A 14,181-nucleotide genomic window follows, 5' to 3' on the forward strand; every position below is an offset into this window, starting at 1 on the left:
GAACAAATTTTCCTTTGGCTACTTTAATGCATACCAGCAAGTAACGGATACAAACAGTAATTATGCATATTCCATATACATATGTTTTCTGTAGCAGACCACCAAGTTATAAAGAAAAATCTTACTTTGCTTTGCTGTGTCTTTGAATTATTATGGGCTCTCATTCCTTTTAAAAAGTGTCCTTTCTTTTTTTAACACTTTGAATGTTGTGCTGCTTGCATCACATTTTTTTGCATGAGATAGAGATCTGTTTTTCTGCTATTGTAGATCAAGAAAGATTACAGTATTTGTAAAAATTAAGTAAAACTAATGATACAAAACTCTAGAGAGTTTGGATATGCTTACGTGCACATTTTCTAATAAGTATATGAAATAATAAAGACTTAAATGATAATTAAATTGTTGTGCAGTGTTTAATTACTAGAATGATTAAGAGTACTGGCAAACCACATTTTTCTAGGATATGGTTGTATTAAAATACATCTGTATGAAAGGGTGCTGGGCATATGGTGTAAGTCTCTTTTATTAAATATATGTAGTATGTTTTTTCATAACACCTTTTATTAAATCTCAATTGTAAATTGAAAATATAAGTAAAATATACTGAATATATAATGAATAGTTACAATTTCAAAATTGGACTATTTGCAGTAATCCATTAACATAAAAGATTACATGTAGGGGCAGCTCTTGCAAACACTTGCAAACATGAGTAATTCACGTGTATAAACCATGTGAACTCTGCGACTACTCATGTCAGTTAAATTAACTCACACACATAGTTTTTGCAAAATCTGGCTTTTACAACGGAAGTTCTGAAAACTTGAGTCAACCATGTCCCCCCTCTCCCACCTATGCATCCACCAAAATTGTAATCACTATTAAATTTTATACAGATTGTGTATATATTGTGTAACTTAAATATTTCTAAATGTATTTGTTGTGTGTATATGTGTACATATTATTTTCATATATGCTCTAACTTTCCCATAGTTTCTCTTAGTGTGTTACCAAGGATGTAATATAGCAGATGTATCTTCATGTGGTTTGAAAAAAATATATTGATGAGAAAGATAATATATACTAATTCTAGCAACACCCACTAATACTCCTATGGTTAAGTGCCTGTCAGTGTTTTCATTATAAATCCCTGTTTTGTGGGATTTATAACTTGAATGTAAAAACTTGCTGTGAGCTTAAATTTGTCATACAAGGTCTCAGATACATGTGCTTTTGTCCCCTCTGCAGACAGTATTTTAAGAGAGAGAGAGAGAGAGAGAAAAGCAAATTCTCTGTTTTTTCAAGATTTAAAGAAATGAAATTTATGCTTCTGTAATCAAAATACGTTTTTTATCTGAAATAAAATTTTTCATGTTGCTAGTTCATTAGTTTGCCAGGATGTAGAGAATTACTCAGTTAATGCTTGTATAGAGTGTTGAAGATGAAAAGTACTATGTAAGTGCCACAGTAAATAGTAAGTTAATGTATTTATATATACTTAACATGAAAATGGTGTTACAGTTGTCGCTTATAGAGACTCATTACCTTTCTTCAAGATTTTTATTGTGTATATCCTAGCGACATCATAATAGCATCCTGTTGTAACCTGACATGGTATGTTGTTGTCATATCTATGTAATGGCTCTAAAGGAGGAAGACACACTATTTGAGGTAAAAAAATCACCTTTGTAAAGGTGCCTAAATGGAAATTTACTCAGATATTTTGGTCACTTAGGAAAATAATGTATTGTTTACAGCTATTTAAATCTGTATTTGTTTAAATATTGTACATTTGTATATGTGCAATGTAAAAGGTTTTGTTCAATATTAGTCATTCTTTAGTATCAGAGGGAATGAAATGTATTCATAAAATTGGTTGCTTTGAGTAACATTCATATCATGCCTTATACTTGAAAAAAATCAGGAAATTCCTTCCGTAGCATCCTCTTCTCTGCCCCATATTAGAGCAGTAACCAACAGGGTATGCTTTCCACATGAGTTACACAATATAGGCACATCATGTTAAGTCACTGGTGTCCACCCCTCTTTTTTCAGGTGGACCCATGCAAGAAATTGGTGGACAGGCAGTCTTGACGTGTGAGACCATGCCGCATGGAGGATGCCATTTTGCTCTTTAAAATGGTGTTCTCCACACAATGAGACCTCATACATATGGTGTGTATAAGGTCACTCTGTGCAGAGGATGCCATTTTGCTCTACAAAATGGCATCCTGCATGCAAGGTCATGGTGCATGATCACCATACATGCTAGATCACACTGTGCAGAGCAAAATAACATCCTCTGTACATTAGGGATTGCCGCAACCCCACAGTTTGGGAACTGCTGCAGTAGCATGTTTGCAGGGCAAGCATGGGGTAGTTTTGGGATCTCAGAACTTTCTTAGCCCACATTGTTCCACTTCCATGCTCCACACCACCCTGGCTGAGGTAGCTTGCCCCTTCCTCTGAGCTTGGGAAACGCTGGGGTAATTTAAAGATGGGTTTTCAGCAATTATCATGAGTAATTCCACAAGGGCAACAAAGAAACTCTCCCTGGTCTAAAGAGTTTGTAATCCAGGTTAGAGAGGATATGATGCAGAGGGAGATGACATCGAGCAAGAAGAAGGGAGGCTTACACAAAATATGGTTTTTTGATCCTTCAAATTTATCTATCATGTTACTTCCCCCTTTTTTAAAAAAAAATAAAATAAATCTAGGTATTATTAGGTTGACCAGGGAAAACAGGAGACTGTTGGAGAGGGTGTGGTGAGCAGTAGGTTTCGAGGAAGCGTTTGATAGAGGGTGCATTACATACAGTATCAGGGTAGTGAGCAGCATGGGATAACGCCCAGATGTGTTGTGGGGGAAGGATATACAGAATTAGCAGAGTGGGAGAGAAGAGAGGAGATGCTAGCTGGGCAAGAGTTGCATAGACACTTAAGGTGGTGGTAATGCATTTGGAGTTGATGTAGGTGGTGGTCTGGATACACTGAAGGGACTTCCAAAGGGGAAGGGTGTCTGCCATGAGTTTGATAGCAGCCTTTTGAACAGACCTGCAGTGGTACAAAGTGTGAGTCAGATAAGCAAGGAAGGGGAATGTTGCCATAGCATAGATGCGGCATTACCAAGGCGTGGATGGAGATTTTGGCACTAAGAATGGAAAGGAAGAGATGTATGATAGAGAAGTGTTGTCTAACTTGCGGCCCTCTAGGGAGACTGTTAAAGCACCTTAAACAGAAAATTTGCTTTTGATTACCAATTGAAAACGTGCTCTGTCTGCCATGCCTTGGGATGTAAAAAAGGAAGTGTTAGAATCGAGTCCATCATTACGGGAAGGAAGTGTCGGGCATCGCCGCTCTTGCAGCCTCAGGAGCAGCTGTGATGTGACCAAGGAGTGCTCTGAGCAGCTGTTGTTCTTTTCCTGTTGCATTTATTCAATAGCTCCCCTTTGGCTACCTGCTGTGTTGCAGGCAAGAAAGACAGAGTAGCTCTGGCTACTCCATTGCCAAGTATCCTGCTGAACTTTGGGAGCACCAAGGAGAGCACAGCAGGATAGGAGCTCAGCTGGGTCTTCCTGAGCCTGTGGGAATAGCTAGCGAAGGACGGGCTCCCTCTTCCACATAGCTGTGTAGGGGAGAGGGAAAAGACAAGCTGAGAACCAACAACCACTTATGGATCCTTGTTTTTCTGCCTTAGCCCTGGTACAGGTTAGAGCATTTTGGGGGCTAACTTCTGCCAGCTGGCAATAGTCCTCTAGGCCCCAAATCTATGCTGGGGATAGCTGGAGCACTGTATGCTCCAGCCATATCCTCTTGTCCTCAGTACATCTCTCTGTGCCGATGGTCGTAGGCGTAGGAGCCAGCTGTGCCTGCTAGGAACTCTTAAACACTATGGGACTTGCAGGTAGTTTCAGCTCTAAGCAGCACAGAAGGACACAAACAGGGCAGAGAATGTGCCCCAAAATATTGATTGTGGCACCTTGGCCTTTTGAAATACAGTGTTCTGTCCTCAAGCTGAAAAGGTGGCACATCGCTATTGCCGAGGAAGTTACCAGGAGGATTTAGCAAGAGCCTGAATAACTATAGGTTGCACACCACTGTTAGTAACTGCTGGCAAATGCTGACTTTTTAATTGTTTCTACTGCAGGTTAGACCTTTATTAAAGCTGTGGGAATATACACATTTTTATGGCTTATTGAAATATTTTTGAACGCACAAGATAGCTGAAAAGACAGAGCAATTTGCTATTTTTAAATTTAGCTTAATTCTTATGTTAATAAAATATTTCCGTATGTTATGTCTTCATTTTTATGTAGTCCCTGGTGAAAGGTGTTAAAATGACAGCATTGGAATCAGAAGTCTCCTCTCTGGGGAGAAAAAAGATAGTGTAGCATAAGTTTCTCCCCACTCTGCCAACCTGTCTCAATCTTGGCTTGTGTGGTTCACTTGTAAGGATGAAGAGAATAGATCAGTCTCCATGCTTACTCAGTTCTTAGCCTTTCTGATGAGACAGCCAGCAGAGGTGCCAGTCACAAAGGTGAGGATGGTTTCTTTTACGTGGATGTTATCATTGAGAGCTATGCTGAGAGTATCAACTCATATCACATAGGCCACTGAACAATTATAGCCCAATTCAGACTCAGAACTTAAAGGTAAGAGACTTCATGTCCTATTACCAACCCACCATAGCTACCCCGTCCCAGTTTGTCATTAATTTAGAAGTTTAGTGTCATATTGGCTTTTTTTTCCTTCATGAAGGTATATAATTAGGGCTGTTGATTAATCGCAGTTAGCTCACGCGATTAAACTTAAAAAATATTAATTGCGATTAATCACAGTTTTAATTGCACTGTTAAACAATAAAATATCAGTTGAAATTTTATTAAATATTTTTTGTTTTTCTACATTTGCAAATATATTGATTTCAATTACAACACAATACAAAGTGTACAGTGCTCACTTTATATTTTTATTACAAATATTTACACTGTAAAAGTACCAATACCATAATGCAATCTCTTTATTATGAAAGAGCATCTTACAAATGTAGATTTTTTTTTGTTACATTGTTTTGCTTTTAAGTGCAGTTATGTAAAACTTTAGAGCCTACAAGTCCACTCAGTACTACTTCTTATTCAGCCAATCACTAAGACACAAGTTTGTTTACATTTGTGGGAGATAATGCTTCCGGCTTCTTATTTATAATGTCACCTGAAAGTGAGAACAGGCGTTCGCATGGCACTTTTCTAGCTGGCATTACAAGGCATTTATGTGCCAGATATGGTAAATATTTGTATGCCCCTTCATGCTTCGGCCACCATTCCAGAAGACGTGCTTCCATGCTGACGGCGCTCATTAAGAAAATAATGCATTAATTAAATTTGTGACTGAACTCCTTGGGGGAGAACTGTATATCTCCTGCTCAGTTTTACCTGCATTCTGCCATATATTTCATGTTACAGCAGTCTTGGATGATGACCCAGCACATGTTGTTCATGTTAAGAACACTCTCACTGCAGATTTGACAAAATGCAAAGAAGGTACCAATGTGAGATTTCTAAAGATAGCTACATCACTTGACCCAAGTTTTAATAATATGAAGTGCCTTCCATAATCTGAGAGGGATGAGGTGTGGAGCATGCTTTGAGAAGTCTTAAAAGAGCAGCATTCCAATGTGAAAACTACAGAACCTGAATCACCAAAAAAGAAAATCAAGCTGCTGGTGGCATTTGATTCCGATGATGAAAGTGAACATGCATCAGTCCAAACTGCTTTGGATCTTTATCGAGCAGAACCCCTCATTAGCATGGACACATGTCTTCTAGAATGGTGGTTGAAGAATGATGGGACATATGAATCTTTAATGCATCTGGTACGTAAATATCTTGTGACACTGGCTACAATAGTGCCATGAGAACACCTGTACTCACTTTCAGGTGACATTGTAAACAAGAAGCGGGCAGCATTATGTCCTGCAAATGTAAACAAATTTGTTTGTCTGTGTGACTAAAGAAGAAGACTGAATGGACTTGCAGCCTCCAGAGTTTTACATTGTTTTATTTTTGAATGCAGTTTTTTTGTACATAATTCTACATTTGTAAGTTCAACTTTCATGATAGAGATTGTAAATACTATTTCTTTTGTTTTTTATAGCACAGATATTTGTAATAAAAATAAATATAAAGTGAGCACTGTACACTGTTCTATTGTAATTCAAATCAATATATTTGAAAATGTAGAAAACTTCCAAAAATATTTATATAAATGTTATTCTGTTATTGTTTAACAGTGCGATTAATCACATGATTAATTTTTTAATCCTTTGACAGCCTATATATAATATGGCAACATTTTTTCTAGGACCTTTTGGAGTTTGTCATGCAAGGACAGTGACCTCATATACATATATCCTTGAAAGAGGCTGATCTATAATATCTCCAAATGTTCTAAGTACCAGGATTGCTCAGTTTTACTGAAGGTGCTTCCATTTACAAAGCACTATGCTACCTTAATCATAGTAATCCTAAAAAGAATAGATGGAAACGCCCTATAAGGTAGTTATAGTCACCTGCCAGCCTGTACAAGATAGTTGCTTGAATGCTTTGCCCCGTCTATGTATAAATCTGTGACTGTGATTTTGAAAGGATGTAAAACTAAGCTTAAGTGACTAGTGGTGATATTTCAGCAGTGCACAGGACACAGATGCCTCCAATAAGGAAGTAAAGGGGCCATCCCATGGAGATGATATACAGAGCTATTTTTCCCATATGAAAAACACTTCCATTTTTTAAAAATGTTTTTTACATTTCAAAAACGGCTCTGTATTTCTTCTCCATGGGATGAGTCGTTTCTCACTGGCTCTGTCTCAGCAACATAGCCACCATTATTCCACTGGCAGTTTTATGGAATTAAAGGGGAAAATGCTAGACATGAGATGAACCAGGCACCCACATCTCCCAGTGACTCTAGCACTAAAGGGTGAGATGATAAAAAGAAAACAATTGGTTCTAATACCAATGTCTAGCTTAAAAAGAGAGTGTATAAAAAAGGGAGTTTTGTTTTGTTTTGTTTATACTTTCAGTCATTGAAATCTTTGGAAGTTGGATTTTTGAATGAGAAGCTTATGATAGAGCTAAAATATTTGGAGAGAGAGATGGCCTATCTATGTGGATCATCAACAAAACACCATGGCCATGGTTTGCTGCTGATCCATTCAGATTAAAAACAAATTAGACAACTCCAGAGGTACAACTCCATTGTAAGTTTCCCATGCAATAAAATACACTTTAAAAGAACCAGATTTCCTCTTCGCTGTGTCAACTCTTCCTTCTATCCTTCCTGAGCGTTAAAATAAGAGAGCAGGGTTATATTTATTTAATTGGCACCTGACCAAAAATATAATCTCCAGCACTCAGATTTTCAGCACACAGCGCTGCAAAAATGGTCTCTTTCTCCATTGCTACTGCTTGTTTGAAACGGCAAATGGTATGGGATGTAGGTGGGATATAGTCTCCTAAAGCAAGGAAATGAAGGAGCCATTCCTCAAAGAAATACAGAGCTATTCCCCCAACCCCACCCCCAATATATGAAACAGTAATTTTAAGACCAAGATTTGTATTTTATTTAAAGTTGGCTTTGCAGATATTCAAAATAATAACTCTTTGTCTTGCTAGTTGAAGAGAATCTTCTGACCAACACTTTAACTCAAAGATGGCCTTTGATTGAATTCAGCTATGAGGAAACTTAGAACAGAAACAGTGAACCAAAAGATGGAGTTAGACAAAAGTTGTGGATTAAAGGGGGAAAATCTAGAAAGTTGAATTAGAATTTAACATAAGACTTCTAGTATGTAATTTTAGTAGGGCTGTCGAGATTAAAAAATTAATTGTGCGATTAATCGTGCTGTTAATATAATACCTTTATTTAAATATTTTTGGCTGTTTTTCTACATTTTCAAATATATTGATTTCAATTACAGCACACAATACAAAGTGTACAGTGCTCACTTTATATTTATTTTTATTACAAATATTTGCACTGTAAAAACACAAGAATTCACCTAATACAAGTACTGTTGTGCAATCTCTATTGTGAAAGTTGAACTTCAGAGCCTACAAGTCCACTCAGTCCTACTTCTTGTTCAGCCGATCGTTCAGACAAACAAGTCTGTTTACATTTTCAGGAGATAACGGTGCCCACTTGTTTACAATGTCACCTGAAAGTAACAGCAGGCATTCACATGGCACTGTTGTAGCTGGTATCGCAAGATATTAATGTGCCAGATATGCTAAAGATTCCAGAAGACATGCCTCCATGTTGATGATGGGTTCTGCTCAATAATGATCCAAAGAAGTGTGGACTGAAGCGTGTTCATTTTCATTATCTGAGTCAGATGCCACTAGCAGAAGGTTGATTTTTCTATTTTGGTGGTTCAGGTTCTGTAGTTTCTGCATTGGAGTGTTGCTCTTTTAAGACTTCTGAAAGTACGCTCCACACCTCGTTCTTCTCAGATTTTGGAAAGCACTTCGGGTTCTTAAGTTTTGGTTTGAGTGCTGTAGCTATCTTTAGAAATCTCACATTGGTACCTTCTTTGTGTTTTGTCAAATCTGCAGTGAAAGTGTTCTTAAAGCGAACAACATGTGCTGGATCATCATCCAAGACTGCTGTAACATGAAATATATGGCAGAATGCAGGTAAAACTGAGCAGGAGATATACAGTTCTCCCCCAAGGAGTTCGGTCACAAATTTAATTAATGCATTATTTTCTTAATGAGCGCCGTCAGCATGGAAGCACGTCCTCTGGAATGGTGGCCGAAGCATGAAGGGGCATACGAATATTTACCATATCTGGCACATAAATGCCTTGTAATGCCAGCCAGAAATGTGCCATGAGAATTTCTGTTCTCACTTTCAGGTGACATTGTAAATTAGCTGGCAGCATTATCTCCTATAAATGTAAACAAACTTGTTTGTCTTAGCTGAACAAGAAGTAGGACTGAGTGGAATTGTAGGCTATCAAGATCAATATTGTTTTGTTTTTGAGTGCAGTTATGTAATCAAAAAAATCTACATTTGTAAGTTGCACTTTCAGATAAATAGCTTGCACTACAGCACTTATATGAGGTGAATTGAAAAATACTATTTCTTTTGTAAAAAAAAAAAAAAAAAAAGTGTAGTAATTCTGTGTTAATTGAAATCAATATGTCTGAAAATGTAGGAAAGCATCCAAAAATTTAATAATATATTTCAATTGGTATTCTATTGTTTAGCAGTGCGATTAAAACAGTGATTAATCATGATTAATTTTTTTGAGTTAATTGCGTGACTTAACCTCAATTGATCAACAGCCCTACATTTTAGTGATGATTTGCATGGAGACCGGGAGAACAGGTTTACTGATAAATTGGTTTATGTTGAGTAAGAATCTGATTTCATTTGTTTCCCATTGTTACTGTTCCTGACAGTGCATATTTAGTTATCATCTTAAGAAAATGCTGGCAGGTCAAACTAGAACCAAAAGTTAGGTATTGTAAATGTTTTCAAACTCAACCAACATAAATGTTTCCATCAATTGTTTTGTAATTCCAGTGAAAAATTTCTGCTATAAAAACAAAATCAAACCAACATTCTCCTACACTGGAGCATTCTGCTAAGGCTAAATAAGCATAAAGGGAAACAGACTAAACAAAAATGAAAGTGACCTGCCTATTTTCATTCTTTGAAGATGGAGGGAAATGCAAAGTGTCAACTAATAGCATAAATAGTGGAAATTAAATTAGATATTTCAGTTTTTAATGAAACAGAAAGTTTTGTAGTATGGGTAAGGATATTTGATTTTTAAAAAAATATAACTTAGTCTGGCAGCATTCCTTTCGCATCAGTACTAGGTAACTCGCCATTAGGGAGCAAGGTACACCCCACTGATGGGGGCATGTGATTTGGAGAAGCAAGGAGATATATGCTTAGACATAGCTCTTGCAGTCTGATCCGTGTGAGTAGACTCTTCTGTCCACACAGAATCCCTTTGAAATCAGTGGGGCTCTGCGTAGTCTCAGGGGGCTGTCTATACTGGTCAAATGGCAGAATTGAGACCTATGGTGCTGTATAAAAAATATGATTAAACCCCACTGACACATGCTTGAAAAGTTGTTAATAGTATAGAAAACTGGAAGCCTGATTTATTATACAGTGATGCTGGGCTGGAACATTTGTCTCACTGTATTTAATTCAGGAAGTCTTAATAGTATGTACTCGTTGCATGCCTATTGTGGCCATTAGTGCGAATGAGACTTATGCACATGCACAAAGAGGAGAATATACACAGTGCTTTACATGAAATATGAAATGTGAGTTATTTTCAATGCAGTAAGAGAAAGGAAGCAACAAAACAAAAGATAAAATTGTAACAGTTCAAAAGAGTATTAAAGAAGGAAAGCTATGAGTAGGCAATGTTTCAGTACCTGTATGTCATACACTAATCTGGTCCCTCAGGCACAGGGGAGCAGATTAATGATAGTGGCCAGGAGTAATGGCCTGATAGCTTTTGTCACTCTATCTGAAGAAACCTTACTGCTCTTTTGTATTTAATTAAATCAAAGGAAATTGTGTATATGTTGGTGTTTGTCTTCATTTATGAACCCCAGATTTGGAAAGCTTCACAAAAATAGGAATTTAGAACCAAGGTGAGGTGCTCAGGTCACCACCAGAAAATGCTTGCAGCTCACTTCTGTTTTATAGTGCTGGGCTCCAAGTTGAGGGAACAAGCTGTAAAACGAGGGGAAGTGATGATGAGGATGGTAATTATTTCCAATGTGCTTTGCATTTTTTCCCCACAAAAAGGCCATTTTTGAGATGCAGAAATCGGTAAAACATCTAAAAATTATATTTTATGCATATTTATTAGCCTAAAAATAGACATTCCTGTTTTATTATTAGTTTCATCTGAAAAAGCCTCTACCTTGTTCTGAAGCCTTGAAAGCCACATTTCACTTTGGTTAGCACTGCTGCCGTTTTTGGCAGCATAAAGGATCTTGAAGTACAGCTGTATGTAAAATGCCTTTATAATGAACAGTAATGAGAATGAAGAGGGAAGGATAAACAGTAAATATTCAGCTGGGGCCCGTATCTCTCTGAGATCCATCCATCTCTCTGTAGCCCCTGCCACAGACTTCACTGGAGCTCCATGTAAGGAGCTCACTGCAGAAGCAGGCACAGGTATAACAAACCAAACAGGATTTTCAGATGCACACTTACTATCTTGAGGATACATTTAAAATTTCTCCTGTTTTTTACTTCAAGGAGGCAAAAATTGGAGTGAAAATTTAAGATTTCCACCCTCCTCATGGTCTCATGAAATGACTGGTCCAAAGTGGATGCCACCCTAATTTTAAAACTGCAGATTATTTTTCTCATTCACATTGACCTGCAGAGTTTATGAATAAGCAGCACACAAATTTAGACCTGATTTGCCAGGAAGTTAAGAAGCCTTCTAAAGTTTTAGAGACTTTCATGGGAATCCTGTTTCAACCCCATTACTGACCCCTTGTTGAGAGAACTAACACAAGGAAGACAGGCATGGGCTGATGGACAGGTTCATTCTGTGTTCTTTATGAACAGTAAGGTGATTTGATTGGTCTCTTGCTCTGTACTGTTGATATTTTTTCATAATTGGTATGGATACCATATTGGTTGCATTATTAGTTGCTATTTATTGCATAATCACCATAGAAGAAATGATCCATCCATAATTGTTTTCCCATACTCCCTATATTTCATCCTGCATTTCCCACTGATTCCCCTCCCCCACAGGTAATTTTGTTTAAAGTGCACACAAACAATTGTCTTTAGAAATTATCATATAAGCTTTGCAGTGTGGAGTGCAGGCGTTATTTTAGTGCAAAGTGAGCGTTTTTCCCTCTCTAGTTTGCTGCCTCTTCCTTGTCATATTTAAACCAATGGTGGTGATAGCATCGCTCTAAACCACAAGGTAAAATGTTGCATCTGTGCATGTTTTGCATGGGGATGGCTAATCTGGCATGACATAGTATTACAAAATAAGGCTCCAGTTCAGGAAAATACTTAAGCACATGCTTAAAGTTATGCATATGTTTTAAGTGCTCCCTTGTATAGAAATGCTATTCTGAACTGGAGCCTAAATGAACTTAAAACACTAGAACCTCACTAATTCACCCTAACAGGGAGACCCATTCCAAACTAGCAAGTGGTGGGGGTAGCCAATGGATATACACCATATTACCCCTTGTCTCTGGCATTCAAAAGCAACAGGCTTGGTTAATTTACTGGTCTATCAGTTTGCCATGAACATTTAAACCGTAAGTGTCAAAGCTCTGCTTAAGGATGTTCCTGAGATCTGAGGGTTGGGTCACACGATGACACGAGGTTCATCCAACTGGGTTGCAGCACAGCATTAGAATTTTGCTGGCCAGTGGTCTGCAAACCTTGAAAATCCCTTTCCAGTGTAGGTTTGCAGTGTACACCAGTGCAGAGTAGCAAGATTTCATTGTACATTTAAATACTTGTCTGTCTTGTAAAACATTCAGGTAACTATAAAACAATAGGGAAAAATCTCTTATAACATGCTTCCTACTTTTGATTGCAAGGTCATGGATTAAAGGATATACAGTGAAAAGGAAATTTCCTTCTGTATAGTAGTGACTATACCCAGTAAAGAATGCTATGATTCTAAAATGATAAAATCAGGGTACCCACTTAAGGAATTATTGTAAGAGTTTAAAATGAGATTTTCTTTTAAAACACTCAACTTTTCCATGATTTTTCAAAGTTGAGATATGCTTAGTTATTTTTTTTTTAATGTTAAGGAATGAGATGAAGTTTTGGAAGCAGAAATAATTTTGAGCAAGTTTAAAAAAAAATAAAGGGGTGTTTGTCTATAAAACTCATCGGCCCAATTTGGGCTGCTTTTTAATATTAAAATCTAAGATTTAGAATTCATAATACTCAGGCAATTTCTTATTGAGCTGCATAATGCAACATTGAGTTATTTATGTAAAGCATATACTTCTTTTTGCTGTTAGTTATCCTTTGAAAGACTTAGTAGTGCAAGAAGACAGCACACCCTGAGAATAAAAATCTCCAAAGTTTGACATCTTTAAATAAGCAACCAAATGTTATAAAGAACAAACCTCACTTACAGTTAGGAAACAATATTTACATTTAAGGTTGAAAAGCCAGGATGTAGGAAAATTTTGCTAATTTGGAAGGTGACCTTTAAGTGCACCAAAACCAAATAATTTGTAAGCCATGGCACAGGGCACATTCCTGCAAAAGTTGTCTGAATACTTCTTTAGTGGTTCTTGAAAGACAAACAAAGAAACCTGGAATGAAATCTTTATCTCCCTCCCAAATAAGATTGAAACTAACAAAGGAGTAAAGCAGCACTCTTTCAAAGCTTGCCATTAACAGGAGGGCTCTGCAGCACAGTTAATGAGATGTTTCAGAAAACAATCTGTTTTTAAGAATGTTTAGATCAAAAGTAATTTCCAATCTATGAAATGAAGTTGCTTTTCAATACCTTTCATTCAGTAGCCAAGCTTTTTATGTTTGCATTATTTATTTCAATCAGATGTTCTCAATTTTACTTTTTCTCTTTGGACCTTTGTGACAAGATTAGTCAGTAGTGACCAACGTTTTTTGCTTTGGAAGAATAAAACTAAGGGAGAGAGAAGGGGTGGAGGTGGGGGAGGGGGAGAAATATCTTTGCCTAAATGATTTGCAAGCATCTGTGCTTTAAGCTACTTTTTATGAACACTCTTAGTAATGACTCAAGGTAAAAAAGCAGAAAAGCATCCAATGTTAGGAAATTGCAATCCAATACCACGTAATTTAAACCTGCCATTGCTTCTCTTGTACTAAATGACATACAGATGGGTAGCTCTGTTCCCTCTACTTTGGGAACACAATTGGACTTTTTATGAGTGTATATATTGCTGACAAAAATATTTTTGTCAGGACTGTTTATTTCTAATTGTGCATATTATAATTACTTGAATAATTAGTTATTTTACATGAAGTATTACATATGATTAGTAAAGCTATTTCCACATTCAGCACACTTGTACTAGGGTAATTTTTTTGGTTTTCATTCACCAGAGCAACCAGTATTGGGTCCTGAAAAGTATAAATCTCAGATTGGCTTCCTCAG

At 37.0% G+C, this 14,181-nt stretch overlaps 1 protein-coding gene across 7 annotated transcripts in view; it reads left to right on the forward strand.

Annotated features, from left to right (window-relative positions):
• The window catches only part of MSRB3 (methionine sulfoxide reductase B3), a 159,753-nt gene that overhangs the window by 53,443 nt on the left and 92,129 nt on the right, over positions 1-14,181 (forward strand). The gene's annotated exons all lie outside the window — the stretch shown is intronic.

Source organism: Mauremys mutica, chromosome 1, assembly GCF_020497125.1.
Source record: "Mauremys mutica isolate MM-2020 ecotype Southern chromosome 1, ASM2049712v1, whole genome shotgun sequence".
Lineage (NCBI taxonomy): Eukaryota > Metazoa > Chordata > Testudines > Geoemydidae > Mauremys > Mauremys mutica.